Here is a 12,394-nt window from a genome sequence, read left to right on the forward strand (position 1 = left end):
ATTCCATGGGCCCCAGCCAGCATGTTCAGGGATGTGGTTCTGCAACATCTGCAGAGGAAAGGGCTGCCCACCTTTGCATTAGCAAGTAGGCAGCTGTGCAAAGAGCCCATACCAGACCCTGTGGCAAGCAGTGTGGTCCAGCACAGCATCCTTCTTAAAGCTAGAACTGTTTGAGGATAACGAGGAACAGCAGTAGTAGATAGGTAGCCGTGTTGGTCTGCCATAGTCAAAATAAAAAAAATTCCTTCCAGTAGCACCTTAAAGACCAACTAAGTTAGTTCTTGGTATGAGCTTTCGTGTGCATGCACACTTCTTCATCTGAAGAAGTGTGCATGCACACGAAAGCTCATACCAAGAACTAACTTAGTTGGTCTTTAAGGTGCTACTGGGAGGAACAGCAGGACAGAGTGGGGCATATGTAAAGGTACCCCTGACCATTAGGTCCAGTCGTGACCGACTCTGGGGTTGTGGCGCTCATTTCGCTCTAGGGCCGAGGGAGCCGGCATTTGTCTGCAGACAGCTTCTGGGTCATGTGGCCAGCATGACTAAGCCGCTTCTGGCGAACCAGAGCAGCGCACGGAAACGCCGTTTACCTTCCCACAGGAGCGGTACCTATTTATCTACTTGCACTTTGACGTGCTTTTGAACTGGTAGGTGGGCAGGAGCTGGGACTGAGCAACAGGATCTCACCCCTTTGCAGGGATTTGAACCGCTGACCTTCTGATCAGCAAGTCCTAGGCTCTGTGGTTTAACCCACAGCGCCACCATTATGATAAAACTCAGCCCTTGCTCTCCCATATCATGCCATGGGCAGCTGCCCCCCCCCCCAAGTAAAACAATAGAAATACTTAACTAACTGACCAATCACATCGGTTCTGCCCCCCTAACAAAGTCCTGCCCCCCAAATCCTGGCTACGCCCATGCATCCTGCTCTCTCTTCTTGTACCTGCTTAAAAACAGGAGCTTTGGGGGTGGGGATCACAAAAGGAAAGGGAGACAGCCCTGCTGTCCTCCCTCTATAATTCCTGCATGTACAAAAATATGATGAGCAGCTTAGTCTCTTCCTCCTACTGGAGCAGAGTTACGACTCCTGGGTTACTTTAGGAAGCGCAGGGCAGTGAGGTCTGTCAGCCAGAAGGACTCCTAGGTTCCTTGAGCAAAGCGCCCTGGAGTCTAGTGTATTGAACGGGACAGCAACTAGGAGGCACTGCACAAACTTTGCCCCTCCTTTTCTAAAGCAAAGAGAGAGAGAGAGTCAGAAAGAGAGAAGTGGATGAAGTAGTGTCTTTGATTGACAGCCTTTCCAGTCCAATCCCATGCTCCTGCATCCCACTCTCTTTGCCCCTTCTTGGCGCTGGATGCTCGCTCTTTTTGTTAATGAAAGCTCTTCCCACTCACCCTCTTCACTCTTCTGGGACTTGGAAGCAGTTTGGAGGGAGGGGCACAGGTTTGGGTGAGGGGCTGTAGTCACCCACCGAGTTCATCTCCTCCGCCAATCAAAACAGCTCCCTGCTTGCCAGCCAGCCAATGGAATTCCTCAAGCATCATATCTAATTCATCCATTGCGTTTCCTTTCCCAGAGTGGAATTCTATTTTTTAATAGAAAGTACCCACTTTTTGAGATGGGGTGTTGTTTTTTCCTATGAAGGAAAATTAAATATTTCCTTACTGAAGGTGGAGAAGAACATCTGGACTTTCAGGTGGTCCCTTCACAAACAGAAAAAAAGATTTTGCCACTGACGTCTTGCAGCAATTTTTTTTTTTTTAAATCAGCATCAACAAGGGAAGTATTTTGTATGGGATTTTTAAAAACAGATCAAGGTAAGCAGTGGATTTATGCAACTTGCTATGAGGCAAGCTGTATATTTTAGTTACCTGGGCTGGGTGTTCCAGATGAAGCTAATGAGACTCCAGAAGGTGGTGCTGGCAAGTGCCTAGTGATGATGGATAAAAAAATAAGAAGCATCTTTTGAAAGAGTATGTGCATGTATATTATATATAGTTATGACTTTCAGGCTCCCCCCCCAAAAAAAAGATTTAGGATTATGCGTGTGTGTGTGTGTGTTTTGAAAATAGACATTTTGGGCTCAGAATTTTACCGCATGTACCACATCTGTGAAATATGAATAGATATGTTGTTAAAATTTATCAATAGGGTTTTTTGGGGGGTGGAGTGGGGAGAGAGTTAAGCATTCCATGCTGTAAAAGAGCTGTTGTGTTCTGTAGTTTGTTCACCACCCCCTCTGCCCCAGGCAAGTGCACCCTGCTTTGAGTACCAGGTGGAATGGGTTGTGCTGGAATTCAGATGAAAAATGGCATTGCTCTCAGGGTGGTGTGGTAGAAAGGTTTGTGTGTGTGTGTGATGAAACACTCACTTTGCAACTGAGTTTAGCTGTGCATATGGGTTGTTGCAGCATGCGTGTTTTGTGATGCTGCTGGCTTGTGAGAACAGTGTTTTCTGCCCCTTTAATTGAGTTTGTGTATGAGCGCACACATGCTTTGGACTCTTTGGGGCAGCTCTTCTTTGGTTTACGAGCCGAGCCTGTGTATGTGTGTGACATGGAGGATTTTGTGTTGTATGCTGAAAACTGTGTGCTTCTGTAAGGGGTGTGTGTGTGTGTGTGTGTGTGTGTGCTTGCGCTTTACTGCTGCAGCTCTGGGCATGTGACAGTGCCTTTGTGTGTATGTGCGTATCAAGTCATAGACTGTGCATTACACTTCTTCCTTCTGCTTCTTGAGTGTGGCAGCTTCTGAGTGCGTTACTCTGTGTGTGCGTGCGTACAGCTTCCCTTCTGATTGCTTCTGTCTGAGTGGGATTATGTATATTCCTATCACATTTATACACGAGAATTACTCGCCTGCTTCTTTCTCGCCCTGCTTTCATATCTCTCTCTCTCTCTTGCATGCACACTGAATGAAGATGATATAAGCTGACTCTTCTGATATTTCACCGGCTGGCAAAGCCAGCACAAATTAACCACAACGCTCCCTTTCTTACCAATCCTCTCCCCGCACCCCATCCCAGGCTGCCGCACTGCACTTCTGCCTGGATCGACAGAGGACAGATCCAGCAGAAAACAGGTGTCGGGTGCGAGTTTGTGATGCGCATATAAGGATGTGCACATGTGGGGCAAATAACGACTGTGCCTTTGTGCGTCAATATGCGTTTTTCTGGGTGTTTTGTTGGTTTGTGTAAGGATTAGCTTTATATACGCATGAGATCCAGTAAGGACATGTGTGTATCAGGCGTATATGCTCATAAGTCTCTGTGTGTGTGACAGAACAAATATATGTATGTGTGAATATGGGTTGGATTGCAAACGCATGCATGAAAGTACAATGCACATGAAAGGAGCTTGTTTATGTGTGAAGTGCTGGTTAGGTGCAGCACTTCACAACTAAGTGGAAATGTACATATGTTTCTGAGCCTGCATACTGAGGGATGTGGTGTAGCTAATGTGTGTGGATGAAAGGGAGAGTGGTGTGTGTTTGTGTGTGTGTGAACACAGGTGAAAAACCCACACAGAAATGGCAGCCTCTTCCCCACCAGGTTCCAGGGAAGCAGACAATGAGTCTAGATAGGCCTGTGCCCACTCACAGGTGTCTGGTGGTGGTGAAATCTCATAGTCGGCGGTGGGGGTGGGATTGTAACAGAAGGTACATGGGGGCACTCCAGGTAGTCTGCTTGGTAGGGTGCGTGTGAGGAAGGATGGGTAAAGAGAGAGAGAAAGAGAGATTGAGGCTAGATAGGAGAGGGTATATGAGGAAGGGAGAGGGTGATATGATGCGGTAAAATGATAGAATGAGGCACTTTAAAAGAAAGGAAAAGAGAGCTAGCTTGCTAACAGAGACCAAGGAATTGAGGAAGGCATGGTAACATGCACAGAGTTTAGCTATGCCTTTTAATTACACACACATACACCACGGACAAGGTGCAAAGGATGAGCTATGCTAAACAACCATTTCAGCGCTCGCTCCCAGCCCCCTGCTCTTTAAATCTTCCTGGTTGTATTGCCCCAGGAAAGGGGGGGGGGTTGTGGTTTTGAAGGAAGGATGGTGATAAGGGGGAGGAGAGAATGGTCTCTGCAGTTTCCATGGCAATGTTGCCATGGAAACAGCAAGGCTGCCTGGATCCCGTCAGATGAATGAGGACCCGTCATTGGGGGGGGGGGGAAGGAAGTGGGGAGAAGGTTAGATATGAGGGGCTGCCTGCCGTAGCCAGGCATTGGTGTGATGAGAGGTGTTTCGTATAAGATATGTATCCTTTAGGCTCAGAAGTGAATACCTGTACACTCTAGGGAAGGGAAGTGGATCATAGGGTCTTGTGGGTTTGAGCAACTTCTGGATCTTGGACTCTGAGGTCCTGGGGTGGTGGGGAGTATCCCTTCGGCTGGAGCTGAGCACTCAACAGATAGGGAGTCATGACAATGCTTTGTAACTGCTTCCATTTTTTAAGCCATGCATTCCAATATTAGGTGTATTGACGATGTAAAAGTACAGTTGGATGCTGGCAACATGCAGGTGGATGTTGTGTGAAAGAAAAAAATCGGCCATTCATTACAGCCAATTTGACCGCAGACACTTGTGGGTCATATGGTCAGTATCATGCACAGCATTCTGGGTAGTTTGCTCATAGACATTGGCCCCAGTTCAGTCATAATGCCTGCCTGACAGCAAATGCTACCTCACCTCCCAGGTACCTCAGTATATATGAGTTTAATTCATGCTAGGCAATTCCCCGTTTCATCACATTCCTATATCATTACAACCATCTCAGGGGCACAGGCCTGTGAGCAATTGCCCACTGTCGCTCAGTGACCAGATTTAGATTTGTGAAGAATTACGTATTCTTTCTGGCAGCATGTGTGGAATGTCAGCCATGACGGAAGCAAAGATTCCTGGGTAACTGGTTTTGACAACGGATGACTTCCCTTCCAGGGCTATGTTGAGAGTCATTCGTAGGATTTACTGTGGACTTGCTTTCGGTAGAGAAACGACCAAAAATGCTGGAAAGCAAAACTGCAGACTTTAATTGATTAAATTAGTAGATTAGATTAATCAACTAAAGTTTTAGTTGATTAATTAATGAAAGTCCATTTTAATCATCATGGCTGCAAGTTAAAAGCATTGCTGTTTATTTTTTTGAAGCTATTGGTTCTGCAGTAATAAAGAATGAAAAAGAAGGTATTTGAGGTGTCTTACATTCTAATAAGGAATTTTAGCTTTTGCTTATTAAATTATTAGTTATCTTCCTTCAGAACCTAAAAAAATGCAACTACAGTATATTGAGATGTATTAAAATTAATGGATCAAGAATATAAAAGGAAGATTATTAATATTCAAATTATTGAATATTAGAGAGTAATCCATTAACTTGTATTTTTAATGTTAAAGAGCAACTCTTAGCTGTGATAGTACCTGACTCATAGTGGACATGTTGGCCACAAAGGATTGTGGGAAGCTATGACCCGGCATTCTGGGTCATTTGCTGGCCTTGAATCAATACCCCTTTATGAGTGTGTTTCAGTAATTTGCTGCTGTAGTGTCTGTGTACGAAGTGCACCCTAGGAGTAATTGTTCTAGCAGCTGATCTTCAGCACCTTTAATCATCTGGGCCTGATTCACATATGCACACATTAATATGGCAGCTGCTTACAAGTCCAGTTCCAGCGTGCAAAAAAGATTGACCATTATCTGAAGTTTCTGGTTGGATAAGGATTCCATTTCCTCTGTGTTGTTGCTGAATAAATAACACAAGTTGGAGAACTCTACGCTGGTGTTAGGGAAGTGTGGTATACTGAACATATATTGTACTCAAATACTTAACACTGTTTGGGAATTTATTAGCAACTTAGACTCACTCTTTGGTGATTTCCACCCTACTTTTTAAAGCATACTTGTGGGTACAGTGGAGATTCTAATATGCTTTAGTGACAATGAGTGTGGAATGAGTGGTTGGTAGTTACTCTGGATAACAAAGATCACAAGATTATGATCTTGTATGCATCTTCTCATCTAATCTAGGCCAGTAAATCTCTTACTATTTTTCAACAATCCAACCCCCCACACTTGCATCTGGCTATCATTGCTCTTGTATGTACAGCCACGAAAGTAATTAGCTAGCCTGCCTGCATATATCTAAGTTGGCCTGGATTTTTTTTTTAAAAAATGCTTTTGTAAGATGCCTTGATCGCTTGAAGGCACTTCTGACTCGCCACAGGCGACCAGCTGAGCAGCTTTTTACCAGCTTGAGTTAAACCACTCCCCCCCCCGCCCCCTGCCCTGAATAATGCATCTTAATAGAACTGACTCCTTTCTATAAAAGAAAATTAAGGGATGTTCTCTCTGCCTCTCTCTTAATTTCTCATTTGAATAACTCTGACTTACAACCAGATGGAGAGGAAAAGATAGGCACCTGCTCCATGAAGGCAAAGGCACACAGTGAACTGCACAAAGGCAGACACATGTTTCCACGGACACACACAGCACATGGCTACACAGGCGAGGAAGAGAAAGGCAGGAAGGAAGTTAAGGAAAGATCACATATTGCGACGGACAGAAAGTTGGTATATAAAAATAGGAGGAAGTCCTTGAAACTGGGCAGAATCTTGCGCATCCACGCAATCGTACTGAAAGACAATAAATAACACACACTCCTAGGAATACCTGCAGAGTCGTAGTGCACGATGCAATGTAAATTTAACATATGCATAAGATGGCTAGGATCATTCACAGATATGCAAAACAACCTCCATCTCTTTCTTGCATACACACAGAGACTTCTATCCTCACAGGCACTGAACAGACTGTTATAAATGCAAACTACAAAAACCCCTACACAGTCTAGCTGAGGGGGATTGGAAATCTGCATGGCTGTCATCAGACTGTAGAGAACTAAATGCAATTGAGCTGGGTGTTGGGGGAGAGAATTAAGTAGTTTATTGTGGTCAAGGGGGAAAATCTTCAAAATAACAAGACATTTCTGTTCAACAGACCAAGGTTGGGCAGGTTAGACCCTGTGCATGGGACTGCGGCTGGGTGCAGGATATTGCAGTACCCTAAGCCAGAGATCCTTGGTAAGGCAAATGTGGGATGAGGTACATAATCTAATAGTGCCCCAGAGCCTTCTGAGAAATGCTCTAACCCTTCAGTCAGCACACCTTATCCTTGCATGCTGCCAGAGTCTTTGGCATGTGATATTGCATTCAGGAATGCAAATTCACTCTTGAAAATTTACTCACGTAACAAAATACAGCTTTCCTGGTACATAGTATTAGGTTTTATTTATTTTTATTCTAAGCACAATAGTGGCCACAGTCTTGGCTATATAGGCAGGGCCGGCCCTAACAAAGCAGAATGAGGCAGGTAACTCAGGCAGCTGGTTTTGGATATAATGAAAAGGGCAAGAAAATTGATTATTTTTACTGCATTTTTTTACTGTATTTTTACTGCCAAGCAGCATGAGAGGGGCCTGTGGGATGTTTTGCCTCAGATATCAGAATAGCTTGGGCTGCATACACACCATGCATTTAAAGCACAGAGAATCCTGGGGGAACTGTAGTTTTCCTCTTCACAGGCCTACAATTCCCAGCACCCTTAACAAACTTCCCAGGATTCTTTGCAACGTGCTTTAAATGTGTGGTGTGCATGCAGTCTTGGATTGCCCTGGGTACTTCTGTGCACTTTCATCTGGCACCATTACGCCTCACACCATTTGCTGCCCTGTCTCTTCAGCCTGCTCAGTTCTCAGTATCCAACTGTGTAGACATGCCCTTTGGTCGCACGCAAAATCAAATCAGCATTTGGCAGTGGGAGAAACAGGAAGTTTTCTAAAACGATGCCTGTTGCAAATGACACATGCATGCATCATATCTTTTCTTCTTTAAAAGTATTGTTGTGAGACAGCAGGTTCGTTTCAGGGTTATAGGAAGCTGCTGCCTTATACCAAGTTGGTTTCTTGGTCAATCTAGCTCAGTGTTGTCCACACTGGTTGGCAGCAGCTCTCAAGGGTTTCAGGAAGGGGGTTCTCCCAGCCCTACATGGAGATGCTGGGGATTGAAATGGGCTCCTTCTGTGTGCATAGCAGATGCTCTACTGCTGAGCTGTGGCCTTTTCTCTTTTTACCCTACTGATGATGTGTTGTTGCACCCATAATCTGGCTCGCTGTGAAAAAAGCCATAAGAAGGGATGGAGGTCAATAGCAGAGCACAAAGTCCCAGATTCATGCATCTCCAGATAGGGCTGAGAGAGACTCTAGTCTGAAAGCCTGGAAATGTTGCTGCTACACAGTGGTACCTCAGGTTACATACGCTTCAGGTTACAGACTCCGCTAACCCAGAAATAGTGCTTCAGGTTAAGAACTTTGCTTCAGGATGAGAATAAAAATCGGGCTCTAGCGGCACGGCAGCAGCAGGAGGCACCATTAGCTAACGTGGTGCTTCAGGTTAAGAACAGTTTCAGGTTAAGTACGGACCTCCTGAACGAATTAAGTACTTAACCTGAGGTACCACTGTACTAGCATTTTTCTTCCTAAACGCATTTTTGGACATTTGCTCTATGTTCTTTGCTGAGGAATCGGTGGGAAGAAGCTACCATCTGAGGGATTAGGACTGAATGCCTCCAAGTCAGAATTACCACTAACATCATGAGGGGAAAAAAAATAAGTATAATTTTTCTTATTATGCAAAGCTATACAGATTAGGCTGCAGTCCTGTACACATTCATCTATGTCCTACTTAGAGGGTTTACATCTGAGTGCTGTGTTGGATCGATGAATTAAGTTGATCAGTTGACTAAAACAAATGCGACTTATTGAGACGCTGGCGACAGGCCTACTGTTTAAGCAGGATTTTCTCATATATGGGGGGCTGCCCTCAAAGACTGCAGGCAGCTGAAGTAAAAAGCTGCTACCATCCCAAAGAAATCAGTACAGTATCACGTTAGGCTTTAACTGGATATATGGTTTCATGTTAGGCTTTAACTGGATATATGGTTTCAGTCAGTTGTGTGTGTGTGCTCAGCTAATTTTTAGTTTTGCGTTATATGGCATGTTTTGTACCATGGGTCTTGGGTGAGCTACACGCTGAAGTGAAATAAACACCAGAAAAACTCCTACCCCTGTGAGTGCTAAGACGAGCCACCGAATAGGCAAAATCCGTGCAGGAGACATGCCCTAGGTGGCCACAGCGGGGAATATGAGGTTTTATTCCGTTTTCATCCCCCACCATGCTGCCCCCTCTTTATTCACCCCGCTAGGTACCTGACAGGCCAGACAAATCCCCTTGAACCATGTCAGATCATTTTGGTTTCTGATAACAAGAGACAGAGCCGCGTTCTCCCCTCGCCACAAACACACATGCACTTGCTGCTGCCACAGGCCTTTCACAGGCCTGTTACCTTGATGAAGTCAGTGAGACCACATGTTCCAAGCGCACTGCAGTGTGTCACTGCCCCGGGGGGCTCCCTCACGCTCTGTCGAGGAGGTGGACAGGGAGACAAGCGGCGGTTACATGAAAAAGGCCCCGGGGTTCAACAGAGAGGGAGATGTTCACTGCACAGAGCGAAGTTGCGATGGTTGTAGCCAGGGATGTGTCATCAAGTCTCTGGGGTGGCCGTTCTCTGGCAAGGGGCTAATATACAGCAGGGTGGGTCTGTGGGAAGGTAGCGTTAGTATAGTATGTATGTATGTATGTATGTATGTATGTATGTATGTATGTATGCATGTATGTATTTTTACCCTGCTTCTTCCCCTGATGGGCTCAAGGCGGTTTACAGATTAAAAATATGCTCTTGGTGAGCGCCCTCCCTTTTTCATTTAACACAGATTTCTTCTCAGCAAACTCAGAACAAAAGGAAGAGGCCTGCTGGATCAGGCCAAAGGCCCACCTAGTCCAGCATCCTGTTCTCACAGTGGCCAACCAGATGCCACAATGGGAAGCCCACAAGCAGGACTTGAGGGCATCAGCGCTCTCTGCATTTGGGATTCCCAGCAACCAGCATGCAGAGAACATTGTGGATCTCACTGAAAGTCCGACAAATTCATTCGCCATGACTTTGTCTAATCCTCTTTTACAGCTACTGAGGTTGGTGGTTATCGCTGTATCTTGTGGGAGCAAATCCCATAGTTATGCACTGGAATTCTTTCTTTCGTCTGTCCCGAATCTTACAACATTCATCTTCATTGGATTGGCCTTGAGTTCTCGTGTTACAAGGGAGAAAATCATCTCTCTCTCCAATTGCTCCACACCCTGCAGTTTATACAGCTCTATCATGCCTTTTCTGCCTTTACAGTGGTACCTCGGGTTAAGAACTTAATTCATTCTGGAGGTCTGTTCTTAACCTGAAACTGTTCTTAACCTGAGGTACCACTTTAGCTAATAGGGCCTCCCGCTGCCACCACGCTGCCACCGCATGATTTCTGTTCTCATCCTGAAGCAAAGTTCTTAACCTGAGGTACTACCAGGTTAGCGGAGTCTGTAATCTGAAGGGTCTGCAACCTGAAGCGTCTGTAACCCGAGGTACCACTGTACCAAAGTAAAAAGCCCCAAATGTTTTAATTTTTCCTTTTGGTTACTCCAACCCCTTGATCATGTTGGTTGCCCTTTTCTGAGAGGATTTCTGTGACCTCAGGCTGGCACAGGAGGACCTCCCAAACTGAAGCGCCTTTAGATCCCTGCTTAGAAATAAAACCACCTTTTCTATAACAGCTTTTGATTTTGGAGCTACTAATCAATGGCGTGGCTGTGTTTGGAATGCTGTGTACTTTTCTGCTCGCCTCATCTAAAAACGATATTGTGGTGCTAGAAAAGTGCCACCGAGATGATCAGGGATTTGGAGCAGCTTCTCTACCAGGAAAGGCTGTAGCTCTGTGACAGAGCATCAGCTTCGCATGCAGAGAGTCCGATCCCTGGTACCTCCAGGTTCAGATAGAGTTAAAGCATTCCCACCACATGCACCATTACTCTCGTTACAGAGCTGCCTCGTAGTTTCTTGAGAAATAGGGCTGTTTGATGCATTTCCCCCTCAAACAAAACTTCACTCCAAAAGGCAAAACTTCAAAAGGTGCAGTGAAATAGCCATTGCGCATGCATGGATGACATAGCAGCTTTTGGGATGCAAGTTCAGGGGTTTGTGGGTAAACCAAACAGGTCATGTGCATCAGAGGAAGACATTGCCGCCCTCTCTCTGGCGCGTGCAGCAACGTGCAAATGCGACTAGAAATGGGGGGGGGAGGGAGGGAACACCCTTGCTGTGTTTGAAAACACCAGTGTGTTCGTAGTCTTAGTGTCTGGCGGTATTCTGGGTGCAGTGGAGGGGTGGGCGAGGGTCCCTTATCTCCACCCCCACATAATGTAATGTATGCTGATGACCATTGAGGGATTTCCCAGCCCCATTAAATACCAGCTTCAGAGGAGGGATGTTCCCCAGGACTAGAGCCAGAGAGGAAATTGTTAAATTCCCCACTCTGCACATTCTGCTGATCGCAGTAATTATCACCTCCAGCTCATCCTATTTACGTTTTAAAAAAAACAACCTGCATGTTAAATGCAAAGACATGTTGTGATGCGGATAATTACTATGGTGAGGGCATTTTACGTAGTGGCACGCTGGGTTTTGAAACAGACGTCCATGGCATTCCAAGGTGTTCCTCTTCCAGTCTCCACCCATGGGTTGATGCTGAATGTGCAGGTGGAAGTGCCACCAGCAGAATGCCTGCCAGTGGCAGCACATGGAAGGCTTTAGAAGGGGGTGCTCTGGCAGGGAGGAACTGGGTCAGCCTGGGATCCACAAGGTCCCAAGCCAATCCCTCTGCCATCACATGACAGCATCAGACGATCTCTGAGCCTGAGTGAGCTGCCATAGCCATTTGCCTCTCCCCATTCCCACTACCCAGCCTGCAGAGGTGCGCATGCGGCCATGGCCCTGCCATTTAACGAGCTATGTTAAACTGATTTTCATCTGTGTTTTGTGTTTCAGCTTTTTAATTAATTCTCTATAGCTTTTATTGTTTTATATGTAATATTGAACATTTGTGTGTTTGTTTTCTGCTTTTCCGGCTGCCCAAAGAACCAAGGCGATTATAATAAATGCAGGAAATAAAGGAAAGAGTATTCGACGTCACATCTAATTTGGCCCACAGGTGCCCAGTTCTCTTCGGCTTCCTGATGCTTCTTCCCATTTGGGCAGAACTTCTTTTTCTGCCACCTGTAGTGCTAACCATAACCTGTTGCCTGCTGGGCTCTTTTGAACTACAATACTATAATATTTGGGGTAGAAGAAGCAGCGCTTGAGGGAGCTTTGGTAGAATGTTGCCTTGGAGGGATGCCCTCTGCTTCGAAGCACCACAAAGAAGGCTACCCAGCTTATTGCTTGAAGAGAGTGGTACTCCTTGTTC

General features: G+C 45.6%; 1 protein-coding gene across 1 annotated transcript in view; it reads left to right on the forward strand.

Moving 5' to 3' along the window:
* The first annotated feature begins 1,495 nt into the window (after window positions 1-1,495).
* SHISA7 (shisa family member 7) overlaps window positions 1,496-12,394 on the forward strand; it is a 38,556-nt gene continuing 27,657 nt past the window's right edge. The window contains exon 1 of the mRNA XM_081169122.1: window positions 1,496-1,821. The gene's annotated coding sequence lies outside the window, so the exon portion shown is untranslated. The remainder of the gene's footprint in view (window positions 1,822-12,394) is intronic.

Source organism: Podarcis bocagei (assembly GCF_964188305.1).
Source record: "Podarcis bocagei genome assembly, chromosome: 13".
Lineage (NCBI taxonomy): Eukaryota > Metazoa > Chordata > Lepidosauria > Squamata > Lacertidae > Podarcis > Podarcis bocagei.